The sequence below is a fragment of the Mesoplodon bidens genome, assembly GCF_964165515.1.
Source record: "Mesoplodon bidens genome assembly, chromosome: 5".
In the NCBI taxonomy this organism is placed as follows: domain Eukaryota; kingdom Metazoa; phylum Chordata; class Mammalia; order Artiodactyla; family Ziphiidae; genus Mesoplodon; species Mesoplodon bidens.
This window is the reverse complement of record NC_138161.1, coordinates 102659515-102677530: the sequence shown is the minus strand read 5'-3', so window position 1 is coordinate 102677530 and position 18016 is coordinate 102659515. Positions and strand designations below refer to the sequence as shown.

Genomic DNA, 18016 nt, shown 5'->3' with positions numbered 1-18016 from the left:
ATTCATAGCAGCACTATTTACAATAGTCAAGACATGGAAGCAACCTGTGTGTCCATCAACAGATGAATGGATAAAGAAGATGTGGTATATATATGCAATGGAATATTACTCAACCATAAAAAGGAAGGAAATTGGGTCATTTGTAAAGATGTGGACGGACCTATAGACTGTCATACAGAGTGAAGTAAGTCAGAAAGAGAAAAACAAATATTGTATGTTAACACATTTATGTGGAATCTAGAAAAATGGTACAGATGAACCAGTTTGCAAGGCAGAAATAGAGACACAGATGTAGAGAACAAACGTATGAACACCAAGGTGGGGAAAGCCGGGGTCGGGAGGGGACGATGAATTGGGAGACTGGGATTGACATATGTACACTAATATGTATAAAATAGATAAATAATAAGAACCAGCTGTATAAAAATAAATTAAAAATTTTTAAAAAGCTACATGCACCCCAATGTTCATAGTAGCACTATTTACAATAGCCAAAACATGGAAGCAGCCTGTGTGTCCATCAACAGATGAATGGATAAAGAATGTGTGGTATACACACACACACACACACACACACACACACACACTGGAATATTACTCAGCCATAAAAAAAGAATGAACTGTTACCATTTGCAGCAACATGGATGGACCTAGAGATTATACACTCCAGTCTGCTTTTGCCCCACAGTCATTCCCTTGTAGAAGGAAAGGGCTGGTTTTCTGGGGTTTTTCACATCTACCTCCCTGCCCACCTCCCATACAGAAAGACCACTTGATATGTGCACCTATGTTGGCAGGTGGAAAATTTGGATCTTTTTCTTTAGAGGCCAGATCTCAGCACTCACTGCTTAATCCCACCCCTAAACCTCTCTCCCTTCACTGTCCTCTGAGGTTGGCACTGCTATCCTTTCCATTTCATAGATAAGGAAGCTGAATCTTAAAGAGGTTAAAGGGCTTCTGGTAGTGAGTGGCAGCGGCAAGACTTAAATCCAGAACTGTCTGAATATAAGAACCGTGCTCCTAATGCCTGTGCTCAGAGGTTCATCTTGTTTGACTTATGACTTATGACTCTCTCAGCCACGGCAAAGCCCACTAATGCTGCTAGAAGCAAATGGTTTCAGTTAAAGGGAAAGCAACAGTGCTGCAGTTCCAAGCCCAGGGCACACTTAGAGCGCTAGACGTGTGTCATATCATCTCACCAAATCCTTCAGCAGCCCTGGACGGTTGTTGTCCTCACAGTTGACCTTTGGCATGTACAGAGTCAACATTTGGGATTTTGACTATTTGAGAACAACCCCAAAGGTCTCCTGATTTTGGTCAGGAGTGAGGTATGTGCAATAGCAAGGTGGCAGGGGCCCGCCCCTTAGTCTGTGAGAGAGCTCTCCCCCAGGCCACGACCCAGGGCACAGGGAGTTCCATGCCCTTCATGTATCAGGACATGATAGAAATAACCGCTTGCTTGTGAGCTACAGCTCCCAAAGAAACCAGAGTGCTAGTCCATGTTCAGAAAAGTTTACACCCAATGATGAATTTATTTTAATAGACTTACAAACGCCTACAGCTCCATATTCATGAAATCAATACAGAAGTCACTTAACATAGCTCAATTGTGCATGACTGCATAAATGGGAGAAATTATGTGCTCTTGTAGCATGTGCCTCATGTCTTCATCTCTCAAGTGACAGCAAAATGCCTCACCTTAGGGCCATTGTCAATAAATGAGAACTTGGTAAGAATGATGAAGACAATTTGGAGAATTTTCAAAGATCTCCAGAGAACTCGCATATGAATGTCGAGTCTATTGTTTCAACATGTTATACAAGAGGAAACTGAGGCTGGAGGAGGTCATATGACTTGCCCAGGAATGTCTGGCTCTAAAGCCAGTGTGCTTCCCTCCTTAGAAGCCAATAGCAAATTGTCAAAAAAAAAAGTGCCAAACCCTGCATGCTGACTCCATCACAGAATGTGACTTAGGAGGATGGAGGGGGAGAAGGGAGGGCCACAGATGGGAGAAGGCTGCCCCTGAGCTCCCCACCCTCCTCTAAGCCCCCCACTGGTGCTGGCCTGGGTGTGCCAGAACTGTGAGCTTACCTTTAACCACGCCTGTTCAGATCAATCAATTCAACCAAGACATTGGTAACTGTGAGCTCAGAACATCGGGCCCAGAGGTAACTGGTACTCTCCCTGCCCTCGAGATGCTAATCGTCTTAAATACCACAAGAAATCAGACAAGGACCAAATACCTAATGCACTACTTACTTTGTCTGTTCCCCCCACTAGCCAGTGGGCACCTGAACCATGTACTTACCTCTGTGTTCCCAGGACCTGAGTCAGGGCCTGTGGCTCAGCTTACTTTGCCAAATAAGTGAATGTTTTCTTCTTGAAAAAAATTTGTTCAAGAATCTTAGCCCAGGAGGAGGGGCCTGAATCTACTCTGGGATCAAAGAAGCCTTCATAGATGGGAAAGACCTGTGAGATGGGAGGGAAATGGCCTGGAGGTGGGCGAGGGTGGGGCACTGGGGCACAGAGAGGGTCACGTCAGCCCAAGCAGGTATGCAAAGCCAAGCATTGGGAGTTGAAGCTGTGAGGGAGCCTCAGGCCTCACTGTACGGCACCATGAGTATCAGGTGGGAGAGCCTGGCCTTCACCAGGGACATAGTGGAGAGCAGATCAAAAGTTCCAGAGCAGAGAAGGGTGCTGTGGAGCCGGTGGGGGCTGTGTGAGTTCAGCAGCCTTGGCCCTCCCGCAACCCCCTTCTCCACTCCCTGAAAGTACATGACCAACAAACAAATAAGAGCCACTTCTTCTTACACAACTGCTAGGGCCAGGCACTGTGCCAAGCACCCGTTTAGTGTTCAGAATAACACTATGATTGCCGAACTTATTTTACAAATGAGGAAACAGGCTCAGAGAGGTTGTGGGATTTTCCCTCTGTTAAGAAACAGAGCCAGGACCTCAACTCAGATATGACTCAGGGCCCAGAGGCCAAAAAAACCTAGGTGCGGCCCCCCTCCTCTATTCCTCCACCCCATGCACTGATGAGATGAGGACCAGGACTGAGATGAGGAAGACCCCACACAAGGCCCCATTTGGAAGAGTGGTGCTAAATTTCCTGTGAACCCAGCCCTGGAGTCAGACAAATCTAGATTTGGATCCCAGCTTCATTTGTCATCACCGTATGACCTTAGGCAAATAACAGGAGTGCTCTGGGCATCAGTTTCCTTATCTGTAAAATGTGTGCAAGGCCACCTACCTCACAGGATTGCTGTAAGGGTTAGAAAAAAGGATCGTGCCATGCCCAGAACATAGTAGGTGCTTATTAAATGGTGCCTGGTAAACCTGAACCTGCCAGGAATCGAGGAGGAGGGACCAGAGGCTGATCATGGCTTATCTGCTGTGGATGGAGGAAGTCTTCATTTTTGAGAAGAGGAGATGAACTTTCCGCAAGTGCATGACTCAATATTTGTCTGGTTAAGCGTGGGACCTTGATGCCCATCTCAACAAAACTGGTATCAGCCTCTTTCACTATTAACCATTTCAAACACTGCCCCACAGCAATGGGAACCAGAATCTGGGACTCTCAAAGGAGTCAGAGACAAGGGGGTGTTACTAGGAAGGCTGAACTCATGGAAAAACCCGAAACCGTAACACAGATGTGAAGTCCCCTAGCTCTCCAGCCAAATCACTGCATATCCTTGGAAGTCACTCATCCTTTCTGAGCCACTGTTTCCTCATGATCAAAGGGGCTTAATAATCCTTACTTCACAGTGTTGTGGTGGAAACACAAGGGAAATAAGAGATGAAAAGGAGCTTTAAAGCTCCAAGACAGTGGCATGAGTTCACCACTTCTGTAAAGCCATAGGAAATGAAGCTTGTGCTTTATCAAGCACCCTTCCATTTGAAAGAGGAAAAAGAAATGCTTGAAGTTTGACAAACCTTTACTTAAGACACCAATGGTTTCTTCTACTAAAGGGTCATTCAACTATGAATTGATGTGAATTATAACTGGTATAAGAATCATTTCTCGATGATCATCAAAATGAAAACACAAAATTGTTCAATTCTCTCCAAGCATGGATACACCTGAGAGCCTTCTGCAGACAAACGCCTGGAGAAGTTCTGCTCTTACAGCCACAGAGTAGAGGGCTGGCTTGCTGCCCAACACAGAAAAAGTCAATAGACCCATATTCTCACAAGAAAGCCTGCTGACTTTTTTTCTGAATTTTCCTTCAACTTAGAAAATAAGCCAAACTCGCTCCACCTCCCAGCTCGACCCTTAGGTCTCTTGCAAGTGGAATGTGCCCAGGTTAGAAAATGGGAAATCGATGAGGTATTTCCAGATCAAAACCAGGGTAGGCTGATAGCACCAGGGCCTAGGCACCCAACCTTGATATCAGGAGAAATACTTAGCCCAGTCAGCCGCACCCGTGCTCTGAGCTGAGAGTGTGGTAGGATTTTCTGGTCTCACTGTGAACCTGGGTCCAGATGGCCTACTCATCTGGCATTCAAATAATCTGAAGAGTAGCGCCCCCCACCACCAATCAAAGCAGTAGTAGAAGAGTGTAGTGGGTTCTCTCTTGGGCTGTGGGCGGACAGCTTATTTGGAGCCACAGCCACCTCTTCTGTATCAGCTGCTCTTAACCTTCTATAGGTGTGTAACAAGAACATGTCCAGGGTTTCCCTGGTGGTGCAATGGTTAAGAATCTGCCTGCCAATGCAGGGGACACAGGTTCAAGCCCTGGTCCAGGAAGATCCCACATGCTGTGGAGCAACTAAGCCTGTGCATCACAACTACTGAGCCTGTGCTCTAGTGCTTGCGAGCCCCAACTACTGAGCCCGCATGCCACAACTACTGAGCCTGCACTCTAGAGCCCGTGCTCCACAACAAGAGAAGCCACTGCAATGAGAAGCCTGCGTACTGCAACGAAGAGTAGCCCCCGCTCGCCAAAACTAGAGAAAGCCCGTGCACAGCAAAGAAGACCCGATGCAGCCAAAAATAAATAAATTAAATTAATTAATTAAAAAAAAGAAAAGAACATGTCCAATTTAGATGAGGGGTCAGAGAAGGATAATGAATTGAGGCAGAGACCCAGCTTGGCTGGGCTGTCCTGGAAAGAGCATGCTTCTGTTCTGAATTCTGCTCCAGAGAATAAGGGGAGACACTGCCAAACAAACCCACCTGAAGTCCACCCTGATCCCGAGCCAAGTTCTGAAAGGTGGATTCCCGCAGAACCAGATAAATACAATAGCGGTCAGAATTCACTCCCCCAAGGTCACCCAATTCCCCAGGATTAATTTCCTGGCTTGGGATAGCTGCCTCCATTGCCCAGAGGTGATTAGAAGACCACCCCACAGGGAGGTTGCGAAGAATGAAGGGGAAGAGGTGATGACCTAAACATGAGCAGCAGTCCCTGCAGGGGCTGTCCCTGGACAGGAGAGCTAGCTCTGAGTTCCTCGCTGCCTCTGTGCACCAGGAGGTGCTTGTATATGCTGAGCTTAAGCACCCCACAGACAACAAAAGCTACTATCTTCAGATTGACCAGACTGCACACCAGACTCTTTCCTTATAAATCTCTATTACCTCACCCTGATGGAGGACAGGATGAATGCTCTATCCTTCAGTGAAAAAATCTGAGTCTCAGAGAGGTGAAGGTTGCACAAAGTCAGTAGCTTGGAAGTTGCAGAGATAGGATTTGAACCCAGGGCTCTCTGTGTCTGCATTTGCTTCTCATCTTCAAAGCAATGAATGTGGAGGGAGCTATAAATCCCTTTTCTTCTACTCTTCTCCACTCCTTTCTCCCTACAAGGGTGGGGATCAACGCAGTGGAAGGCTAGGGATTCAATGTCACTGAAAATCAAAAAAATACACATTAAAATAACAAGCTCGGGCCCGGGAGCAAATTCTTGCCGGGGACGCAAACCCAGGCAGCTGCAGGTGGCCAAGCATTACATTTAGTCTTCATGTCTCCATAGGCTCCTCTTGGCTGTGACAATTTCTCCTACTTTCCTCATTTTTGATGACCTCGACAATGTTGAGGAGTACTGCCCTGTTCTAAAGCCTCAGAGTCTTCTGCTTCAGTTGGCAGAAAGGGAAAGAGACAGTGGAGGAGCCACTTCAGATTCATAAAAACCCCAGCTTGGAGGTGGTTCTAATGTTTCCCAAGCCGTCTCTATCACTGGTGGTGGCAGGGGCAGTGCCCTGAAATTTTCCCTGGAGGAACAGAATTTAACTTTGCATCATGGATAAGAAGACTTGTCCATCCTTTTTTATTTCTGATATGGAGCGATGGAGATCTCCTCTAGCACCCGGTGCAAAGGCAACAATTCCAATTTGAATATTCCACTGGTCAGGCTGCTAGAGGCAGCCCAGCTTTAGGAAGACCAGCCGGGTGGCTGACAGAGTCTTGGTGCTCCAGCTGGGTGTCAGGCCTGAGCCTCTGAGGTGGGAGAGCCAAGTTCAGGACATTGGTCCACCACAGACCTCCAGCCCCACATAATATCAAATGGCAAACGCTGTCTCAGAGATCTCCATCTCAACACTAAGACCCAGCTCCACTCAACAACCAGCAAGCTACAGTGCTGGACACCCTATGCCAAACAAATAGCAAGAAAGGAACACAACCCCACCCATTAGCAGAAAGGCTGCTTAAAATCATACTCAGTTCACAGACACACCAAAACACACCACCAGACGTGGTCCTGCCCACCAGAAAGACAAGACCAGCCACATCAACCAGAACACAGGCACCAGTCCGCTCCACCAGGGAGCCTACACAAGCCAATGAACCAAACTCAACTACTGGGGGCAGACACCAAAAACAACAGGAACTACGAACATGTGGCCTGCAGAAAGGAGACACCAAACCCAGTAAATTAAGCAAAATGAGAAGAAAGAGAAATACACACCATATAAAGGAGCAAGGCAAAAGCCCACCAGGCCAAACAGAAGAAGAGGAAACAGGCAGTCTACCTGAAAAAGAATTTAGAGTAACGATAGTAAAGATGTTGCAAAATCTTGGAAATAGACTGGAGAAAATACAAAAAATGTTTAACAAGGACCTAGAAGAACTAAAGAGCAAACAAACAATGATGAACAACACAATAAATAAAATTATAAATTCTCTAGAAGGAATCAATAGCAGAATAACTGAGGCAAAAGAATGGATAAGTGACCTGGAAGATAAAATAGTGGAAATAACTACCGCAGAGCAGAATAAAGAAAAAAGAATGAAAAGAATTGAAGACAGGCTCAGAGACCCCTGGGGCAACATTAAACACACCAACATTCAAATTATAGGGGTCCCAAAAGAAAAAGAGAAAAAGAAAGGAACTGAGAAAATATTTGAAGAGATTATAGTTGAAAACTTCCCTAATATGGGAAAGGAAATAGTCAGTCAAGTCCAGGAAACACAAAGAGTCCCATACAGGATAAACTGAAGGAGAAACACTCCAAGACATATATTAATCAAACTATCAAAAATTAAATACAAAGAAAAAATATTAAAAGCAGCAAGGGAAAAGCAACAAATAACATACAAGGGAATCCTCATAATGTTAATGGCTGATCTTTCAGCAGAAACTCTCCAAGCCAGAAGAGAGTGGCAGGACATATTTAAAGTGATGAAAGAGAAAAACCTACAACCAAGATTACTCTACCCAGCAAGGATCTCATTCAGATTTGATGGAGAAATTAAAACCTTTACAGACAAGCAGAAGTTAAGAGAATTTAGAACCACCAAACCAGCTTTACAACAAATGCTAAAGGAACTCCTCTAGGCAGGAAACAGAAGAGAAGGAAAAGACCTACAATAACAAACCCAAAACAATTAAGAAAATGGTAATAGGAGCACACATATCGATAACTACCTTAAGTGTAAATGGATTAAATGCTCCAACCAAAAGACATAGACTGGCTGAATGGATACAAAAACAAGAACAATATATATGCTGTCTACAAGAGACCCACTTCAGACCTAGGGACACATACAGACTGAAAGTGAGGGGATTGAAAAAGATATTCCATGCAAATGGAGATCAAAAGAAAGCTGGAGTAGCAATTTGCATATCAGACAAAATAGACTTTAAAATAAAGACCATTATAAGAGACAAAGAAGGACACTACATAATGATCAAGGGATCAATCCAAGAAGAAGATACAATAATTGTAAATATTTATGCACCCAACATAGGAGCACCTCAATACATAAGGCAAATGCTAACAGCCATAAAAGGGGAAATAGACAGTAACACAATAATAGTAATGGATTTTAACAACCTAACTTCACCAATGGACAGATCATCCAAAATAAAAATAAATAAGGAAACACAGGCTTTAAATGGTACATTAAACAAGATGGACTTAATTGATTTTTATAGGACATTCCATCCAAAAACAACAGAATACACTTTCTTCTCAAGTGCTCATGGAATATTCTCCAGGTAGACCATATCTTGGGTCACAAATCAAGCCTTGGTAAATTTAAGAAAATTGAAATCATATCAAGTATCTTTTCTGACAACAATGCAATGAGGCTAGATATCAATTACAGGAAAAACTCTGTAAAAAATACAAACACATTGAAGTTAAATAGTACACTACTAAGTAACCAGGTTATCACAGAAAAAATCAAAGAGGAAATCAAAAAATACCAAGAAACAAATGACATTGAAAACACGATGACCCAAAACCTATAGGATGCAGCAAAAAGCAGTTCTAAGAGGGAAGTTTAGAGCAATACAATCCTACCTCAAGAAACAAGAAACATCTCAAATAAACAACCTAACCTTACACCTAAAGCAGTTACAGAAAGAAGAACAAAAAAACCCCCAAAGTTAGCAGAAGGAAAGAAATCATAAAGATCAGATCAGAAATAAATGAAAAAGAAATGAAGGAAACAATACCTAATATCAATAAAACTAAAACCTGGTTCTTTGAGAAGATAAACAAAATTGAAAAAACTCTAGCCAGTCTCATCAAGAAAAAAAAGGAGAAGACTCAAATCAATAGAAATAGAAATGAAAAAGGAGAAGTAGCAACTCACACTGCAGAAATACAAAGCATCATGAGAGATTACTACAAGCAACTATATGCCAATAAAATGGACAACCTGGAAGAAATGGACAAATTCTTATAAAAGCACAACCTCCCGAGACTGAACCAGGAAGAAATAGAAAATATAAACAGACCAATCACAAGCAATGAAATTGAAACTGTGGTTAAAAATCTTCCAATAAACAAAAGCCCAGGACCAAATGGCTTCACAGGTGAATTCTATCAAACATTTAGAGAAGAGCTAACACCTATCCTTCTCAAACTCTTCCAAAATACAGCAGAGGGAGGAACACTCCCAAAGTCATTCTACAAGTCCACCATCACCCTGATACCAAAACCAGACAAAGATGGCACAAAAAAAGAAAACTAGAGGCCAACATCACTGATGAACATAGATGCAAAAATCCTTGACAAAATACTAGCAAACAGAATCCAACAGCAAATTAAAAGGATCATACACCATGATCAAGTGGGGTTTATCCCAGGAGTGCAAGGACTCTTCAATCTATGCAAATCAATCAATGTGATACACCGTATTAACAAACTGAAGGATAAAAACCATAGTCTAATTTCAATAGATGCAGAAAAAGTTTTTGAAAAAATTCAACACCCATTTATGATAAAAACGCTCCAGAAAGTAGGCATAGAGGGAACCTACCTCAACATAATAAAGACCATAAATGACAAACCCACAGCCAACATCGTTCTCAATGGTGAAAAACTAAAATCATTTTCTCTAAGATCAGGAACATGACAAGGTTGCCCACTCTCACCACTGTTATTCAACATAGTTTTGGAAGTTTTTGCCACAGCAATCAGAGAGAAATAAAAGGAATCCAAATCGGAAAAGAAGTAAAACTGTCACTCTTTGCAGATGACATGATACTATACATAGAGAATCCTAAAGATACTACCAGAAAACTACTAGAGCTCATCAATGAATTTTGTAAAGTAGCAGGATACAAAATTAATGCACAGAAATCTCTTCATTCCTATACACTAATGATGAAAAATCTGAAACAGAAATTAAGGAAACACTCCCATTTACCACTGCAACAAAAAGAATAAAATACCTAGGAATAAATCTACCTAAGGAGACGAAAGACCTGTATGCAGAAAACTATAAGACACTGATGAAAGAAATTAAAGATGATACAAAGAGATGGAGAGATGTACCATGTTCTTAGATTGAAAGAATCAAAATTGTGAAAATGACTCTACTACCCAAAGCAATCTACAGATTCAATGTAATCCCTATCAAACTACCAATGGCATTTTTCACAGAACTAGAGCAAAAAATTTCACAATTTGTAATGGAAACACAAAAGACCCCAAATAGCCAAAGCAATCTTGAGAAAGAAAAACAGAGCTGGAGGAATCAGGCTCCCTGACTTCAGACTATACTACAAAGCTACAGTAATCAAGACAGTATGGTACCGACACAAAAACAGAAATATAGATCAATGGAACAGGATAGAAAGCCCAGAGATAAACCCACACACATATGGTCACCTTATCTTTGATAAAGGAGGCAAGAATATACAGTGGAGAAAAGACAGCCTCTTCAATAACTGGTGCTGGGAAAACTGGACAGCTACATGTAAAAGAATGAAATTAGAACACTCCCTAAGACCATATACAAAAATAAACTCAAAATGGATTAAAGACCTAAATGTAAGGCCAGAAACTATCTAACTCTTAGAGGAAAACATAGGCAGAACACTCTATGACATAAATCACAGTAATATCCTTTTGGACCCACCTCCTCGAGAAATGGAAATAAAAACAAAAATAAACAAATGGGGCCTAATGAAACTTCAAAGCTTTTGCACAGCAAAGGAAACCATAAACAAGACCAAAAGACAACCCTCAGAATGGGAGAAAATATTTGCAAATGAAGCAACTGACAAAGGATTAATCTCCAAAATTTATAAGCAGCTCATGTAGCTCAATAGCAAAAAAACAAACAACCCAATCCAGAAATGGGCAGAAGACCTAAACAGACAGGTCTCCAAAGTAGATATACAGATTGGCAACAAACACTTGAAAGGATGTTCACCATCACTAATCATTAGAGAAATGCAAATCAAAAGTACAATGAGGTATCACCTCACACCAGTCAGAATGGCCATCATCAAAAAATCTACAAACAATAAATGCTGGAGAGGGTGTGGAGAAAAGGGAACCCTCTTGCACAGTTGGTGGGAATGTAGATTGATACAGCCACTATGGAGAACGGTATGGAGGTTCCTTAAAAAACTAAAAATAGAACTACCATATGACCCCGCAATCCCACTACTGGGCATATACCCTGAGAAAACTATAATTCAAAAAGAGTCATGTACCACAATGTTCACTGCATCTCTGTTTACAATAGCCAGGACATGGAAGCAACCTAAGTGTCCATCGACAGGTGAATGGATAAAGAAGATGTGGCACATATATACAATGGAAGGTTACTCAACCATAAAAAGAAACGAAATTGAGTTATATGTAGTGAGGTAGATGGACCTAGAGTCTGTCACACAGATTGAAGTAAGTCAGAAAGAGAAAAACAAGTACCGTATGCTAACACACACATATATATATATGGCATCTAAAGAAAGGAAATTGTTCTGAAGAACCTAGGGGCAGGACAGGAATAAAGACACAGACATAGAGAATGGACTTGAGGACACGGGGAGGGGGAAGGGTAAGCTGGGATGAAGTGAGAGAGTGGCATGGACATATGTACACTACCAAATGTAAAATAGATAGTTAGTGGTAAGCAGCCACATAGCACAGGGAGATCAGATCAGTGTTTTGTGTCCACCTAGAGGGGCGGGATAGGGAGGGTGGAAGGGAGACGCAAGAGAGAGGAGATATGAGGATATATGTTTATGTATAGCTGATTCACTTTGTTATAGAGCAGAAACTAACACACCATTGTAAAGCAATTATATTCCAATAAAGATGTTAAAAGAAAAAAACAAGATGCTACCTTCCCCCTCTATCAAATTAATAGAAGCTAAAAATACATATAATCTAGAGCTGAAAAGAGCACTCCCATATATCTCTTGAACAAAAATAGCATGGAACACTTCTTCTGAAGGGCAATTTGCAAAATATATCAAAGCAATATAAATGTCCTTTCTCTTTTAACTTAGCAATTACATCTCCAAAAGGGAAATAATCAGAGAACCTGTCAAAGACTGTAGTTCAGTCTCAGCCCGCTCATAACCTGTAACAACCTCAATTCACAACAATAGAAGGATAGTCAAATTTTATGGAATGTCCACAGGACAGGATGTGATTAAACAATTAAAAATCACATTTGTGGGAGGGAGACGCAAGAGGGAAGTGATATGGGAACATATGCATATGTATAACTGATTCACTTTGTTATAAAGCAGAAACTAACACACCATTGTAAAGCAATTATACTCCAATAAAGATGTTTAAAAAAAATCACATTTGCAAAGACTTCTTAAAAGCTTTTTAATTTAAAATGTACGTATAGAAAACTATAGACAGTAGTATAATGAACCATCATGTACTCGTTACCCAGCTTCAACAATGACTGGTTTATGACCAATTCTGTTTCTTTGACACAAGACCCCAGTGCTTCATCTTGGGTATTTTAAGCAAATCACAGACATCATATCACTGCATCCTTTATGTCACTATGGATCTCTAAAATGCACTCCTTTTAAAAATATAACCAAAATACCATTATCAAAGAAACAAAAAAAATTTTTAATAAGATTTCTCAACAAAATAGGAAAATGTTCATAATATATGTGAATTGATAACAAAACATTATAAAACTATATGACCTTAGAGGAAAAGAGGGGAAGAAGGAGAGAAAAAAAGAAATAAATACTCATTCACAAAGAAAAATGACTTGAAGGAAATATATTCAAAATATTGCCAGTAATCTATAGTTACACCTCTGGCATGGGATTAGATTATTTTTGCTCACTGTTGTATTTTTGAGTGTATTTTCACTAATGGGGAACCTACTGTGTTGGATATTTATTATTTCTCTTGCTCTTCTTTCATCCCTCACGTTCAACGTTTCCCTCCAGTATCATTTCCCTTCAGCCTGGAAAACTTCCTTCAGTGTTTAACACCAGGTCTGCTGGAAATGAGTTTCCTGGATTTCCTTCATTTGAGAATATCTTTATTTTCCCTTCACTCACAGAGGATATTTTTTCTACACATAAAATTGTGGGTTGACAATTCTGTTTTTCTACCACTTTAAAGATGTTCCACAGTATTTGAATAGGTTTCCCTTTTATATAGTGTATCATCTGTCCCTGGCAGCTCTCAATATTTTTTTATTTTTGGTTTTCAGAAGTTTGATTATGATGTGGCTGAGTAGTTGTCATTGGGTTTATTCTGTGTGGGATTCACACAGAGATTCTATACTTTGTAAATTTATGCCTTTTACCAAATATGGGACACTTTCAGCCATCCTGTCTTCAAATATTTTTTCTGCATGAGAATCTTTCTTTTCACCTTCTAGGATGGGACCCCAATAACATGAATTTTCAACTTTTTTTTTTTTTTTTTTTTTTTTTGCGGTACGCGGGCCTCTCACTATTGTGGCCTCTCCCGTTGCGGAGCACAGGCTCCGGATGCGCAGGCTCAGCGACCATGGCTCACGGGCCCAGCCACTCCGCAGCATGTGGGATCTTCCCGGACCGGGGCACGAACCCGTGTCCCCTGCATCGGCAGGCGGACTCTCAACCACTGCGCCACCAGGGAAGCCCGAATTTTCAACTTTTTGATCTTGGTCCATAGATCCTGAGATTCTATCCATTCTTTCCAATAAAAAATATATTTATGAATATATTTAAAATATTGTATAATTTCTTTTGTTCCCTCTTCAAGTTCACTGACTTTTTTCTATTCTGCCACTGAGCCCACCCAGTGAATTCATTACTTCAGATGTTGTCTCCTCAATTCTAAATTTTCCATCTGGTTATTTTGTATCATTTCCATTTTTCTGCTGAAAACCTCTATCTTTTCATGTGTTTCAAGAGTGGAGAATGATTCTAAGAGCTACATTAAGTCTCTGAGAGTTCTACCATCTGAGACATCTCAGGGGTAGCACCTGGTGATAGTCTTTCCCTGTGAGTATTATTCAGATTTTCCTGGTACTTTTTAGATTTAGTAAATTTGAATTGCATCCTGGACTTTTAGATATTATGTAATGAGGCTCTGAATTCTGTTAAATTCTTCTGAAACATTGATATTTTTGTTTATTTGTTTTAGCAGGCATGTAGCCCACTTAGGTTCAGATAGAAAATTCTGTCTTACCTTTTGTGACTGGTAGCTCTGATGTCAGTTCAGTTTTCAAAGGCTTTGCTGAGCCAGTTGGGTGTGCCGGTCACATAGGCAACTCAAGGATTTATCTGGGACTCAGTTAGTGGTTAATAACAGATAGTTTCTCAAAACCTTTGCTGTGCTTCCTGGGATCTGTTCCACACATGCACACCTTGTAGCACACCCAGGACTTGTGCCAATCCACACACAGAATTAGTGGGTCCCCTTTTCCAGCTCTTCCCTCTCAGGAATTTTCTCACACTCTCTGGCTTCCAGCGGCTCATTTTCCTAGTTCCTCTGACTGGAAAGATGGGGTTATCTCAGAGTTTTAGCTTCCCAAACAATTGTGCAGTTCCGTGTGACAAGGGCCATCATGGGTCACTGTTCAAGTTTTGAATCCAGTATCTTATCTGCCTATTACTTTTCAAGTTCTCACGTAGTTGACTTTTGCATTCAGTCCAGTTTTTCATTATAAACAGTGGTAGACAGAGGTTGTAGTTGGATTACTTCACCTTGGCTGGTACTGTGTCCTTTGTTCTCAGCAATTTTTACTTCTCAAAATTTCACCCATCTCTCAAAGCTCCATTAAAATACCACTTCCTTCCCAGGATCCATCCTTCTTCTCCCAGCTAGAAAAACTTTCTCCTTCCTCTGAATTAGGGAAGATTCAGATTTAGCAATTGAGAATCAATCTAACAGCCAAATCTTTTCATGACTATCTTTGTTCAAACATCTGGGTTCAAGGAATGAAATCAAACCTAGCCAAGAAGCATCATGGTGGTTAAGAGAGTGGATATCACCTAAATTCCAGCTTTGCTAATTGCTAGATGTGGGGCCATTAGCACATCACTTACTTCTATGTACTTCAGTTTCCTCGTCTATGATATGGAAATAATAATTACCACATAGAATTGTTGTGAACATTGAGTTAATAGTTGTAAAGCACCTAGAGAAGTTCCATGTTGTAAGTGTAAGTGATTATTATCAATCTATCACAGTTACCATAACTTTACTCTGCAGATGAGAGAACCCTGCAGAGGGACGGGGAAAGAGCAGACAGAGCTTGCTCTATTCCCAACTCTTACTATGTCCTGAAAGTGACTATAATTTTTGCTTTAGTAAATACTTGTAAGAGCCCAATTTGTGTATCTGTGTGGATCTTCTGAGAAGCATGTGGCAGAGTCGGAAGATAACTGCATGAGATGTGTTGGGAGATTTGGCTTCCAGGACCGGGTCTCCTTTGAGTCTGTGTTTTCTATTGTAAACCATGACTGTATAAGATAGTATGGTCTACCTCCACATAGCTGATAGCAATCTTCGTAAAAGGCAAATGGTATAGGGTCATTTCTCAGTTTACCATGCAATGTCTTCCTGAAACACACAGAATAAATTCCAAATTCCTTAAGCTGTCCCGTAGACCTTTTGTGCTTTCTGCTGCTATCTGTAACCTCATCTCCGGCCACTCCTCCACAGCCCACACATTCTAGCTGCACTGACCTAACTAAGACTCACCCAGCCCACCTCACCAATTCCCACTTGCACCAATGCCCTCATCCTTGAGCTCAAATATCTCTCCTTACTATCTTGTCAACACAAAAATGCCTCCTTTTCCACGCAAACTGCTCAAGGACGTCTCTGAGGCTCTCCTGGACCCTCCAGGACCCTGTTTGGTCAGTCCCTCCCTCTCCTTTGTGTCCCATAGCTCTCTATAAACACCCTAGTACCACTTTGGGGTGGATGGTAATCACTTATTTTACATTCCTTCTCTCCCACACTATAGCAGTGTTTTTCAAAATACATACTATTTTACATTAATGAGTCTCAAAACCAATTTAAAACATCACTACCAGCTTTTTAAAAATAGAGTAAACTAGATTTGAAAGTATCAGAATTCACTGCATGTAATAACAGTGCTTCATGAAACTTTTGTCTGAAATAGATCATTAGAAAGATGGATATGGATGGATGACAGATAATGAACTCCCATGGACCCATGACCCAGATTCAATAATTATCAACTATGGCCAATCTTATTTTGTTTATATTTCTACCCCATAGATTATTTTTAAACAAATCCCAAATAACATGGCATTCATTTGTAAATATTTCAGTATATATTTCTAAAAGATAAAGACTTTTGGGACTTCCCTGGTGGTCCAGTGGTAAAGAATCCGCCTTCCAATGCAGGGGACGTGGGTTTGGTCCCTGGTCAGGGAACTAAGATCCCACATGCTGTCAGGCAACTAAGCCCGCACACCACAGCTACTGAGCTCGCGTGCCTCAACTAGAGAGCCCGTGTGCCGCAAACTATGGAGCCCACGTGCCCTGGAGCCTGCACGCCACAACGAAGAGCCCGCGCGCCACAACAAAGAGCCAGTGTGCCGAAATGAAAGATCCCGTATGCCTCAACAAAGATCCCATGTGCTGCAACTAAGACCTGACGCAGCCAAATATAAATAAAATAAATAAATAAATGTTTTTTAAAATAAAGTTTTGGGTTTTTTTAATAACTATAATAACATAAACTATGTTCCTTATTGTTGGTGACAGTCCAGAAAGTTTGTAAGACTTTAAGTTCCTAGGGGGAAATGCCCCCTCATTTATCTCTGCACTCACAGGGCCTGGCGCTTACTACAGAGGAAAGAGGAGGAGGCAGAAAGGAAGGAAACTGGAAAGGTTGTAAAAGGAAAATTAAAGGAAGAGAGTCTCTTCCCTTTTAGCAAATTCCGTTTTAGTGAATCAACTTCTGCTGAACTTCTCAAAAGGAAAAAACCAAAATACTCACTAAATTAGGTTCCTCAACATTAATTAATTCCTGAATAATTAAGGCTTCTGTGTTTGCTGTTTTCTCTCTGGGATGCCACACATGACTGTGCAAGGTGTGCCCTGCATACAGCCCTCACATTCTAGCTGCACTGGTGGAAAGGCATCTTTCCCAATAGACAAAAAAAGTGCTCTATGGGCTGACGGTGACCCTGTCCTCCCTCCGTGATCTAGTGGCTTATAGTTACCTTGGTCCGCTTTTCTCCCTCTGCTGAATTCTTCCCTGCCTTCTATGCTGTCCACAGAGGCCATAGGCAGAAGATTCTCCATAAAGCCAGAGGCCTTTGCAGTGTGTTCTCAATAAAAGGTCACCTTTATATAGAAAGACTTTAGTATCAGGAGCAGGACCTCTCTCTTAAGAAAGTCCTGAGTTCTGGGGCTGGCACTGTCACTCGCCAGTCACAGGACCTTTAGATAATATCCCTGATGCCAAATTTTCTTATATTAAAATAGGAATAATAATAGCTCCCCTGTCTCTTTCTGAGAGCCCTTGTGAGGCCCAAAGGAAGGAAATGCTTTGGAAATGGTAAAGTAGCATAGAGATAAATAGGATATTTTAGTGATGATTTATTTACATCCAGAATGACAGCTCCTAAACATCACTGCTGTCTGACAAATTGGGAATTATGTTTCTTGCAAAAATTCTGTATTATTTAGAAGTATGAGTACACAAAAAATTGGAAAATATATCTTACATACAAGTTATAATAACAAAACATCGAATGTCAAGAAGCAAATTAAATTAAAGATAGACAAGACTTCTCACTGAAAACTACAAACCTTACTGATAGAAATTAAGGATGACCTAAAGAAATGGGAACATATACCATG

General features: G+C 41.2%; 1 protein-coding gene across 5 annotated transcripts in view; it reads right to left on the bottom strand.

The window, feature by feature from the left end:
- ST6GAL1 (ST6 beta-galactoside alpha-2,6-sialyltransferase 1) overlaps positions 1-18016 on the bottom strand; it is a 152087-nt gene that overhangs the window by 66262 nt on the left and 67809 nt on the right. Inside the window, exon 1 of one of the 5 annotated variants that reach the window (XM_081234326.1) lies at positions 2309-2704. The exons of the other annotated variants lie outside the window; for them this stretch is intronic. The gene's annotated coding sequence lies outside the window, so the exon portion shown is untranslated. Of the gene's footprint in view, positions 1-2308; positions 2705-18016 lie in introns of those variants that run through there. 5 annotated transcript variants of the gene reach the window in all.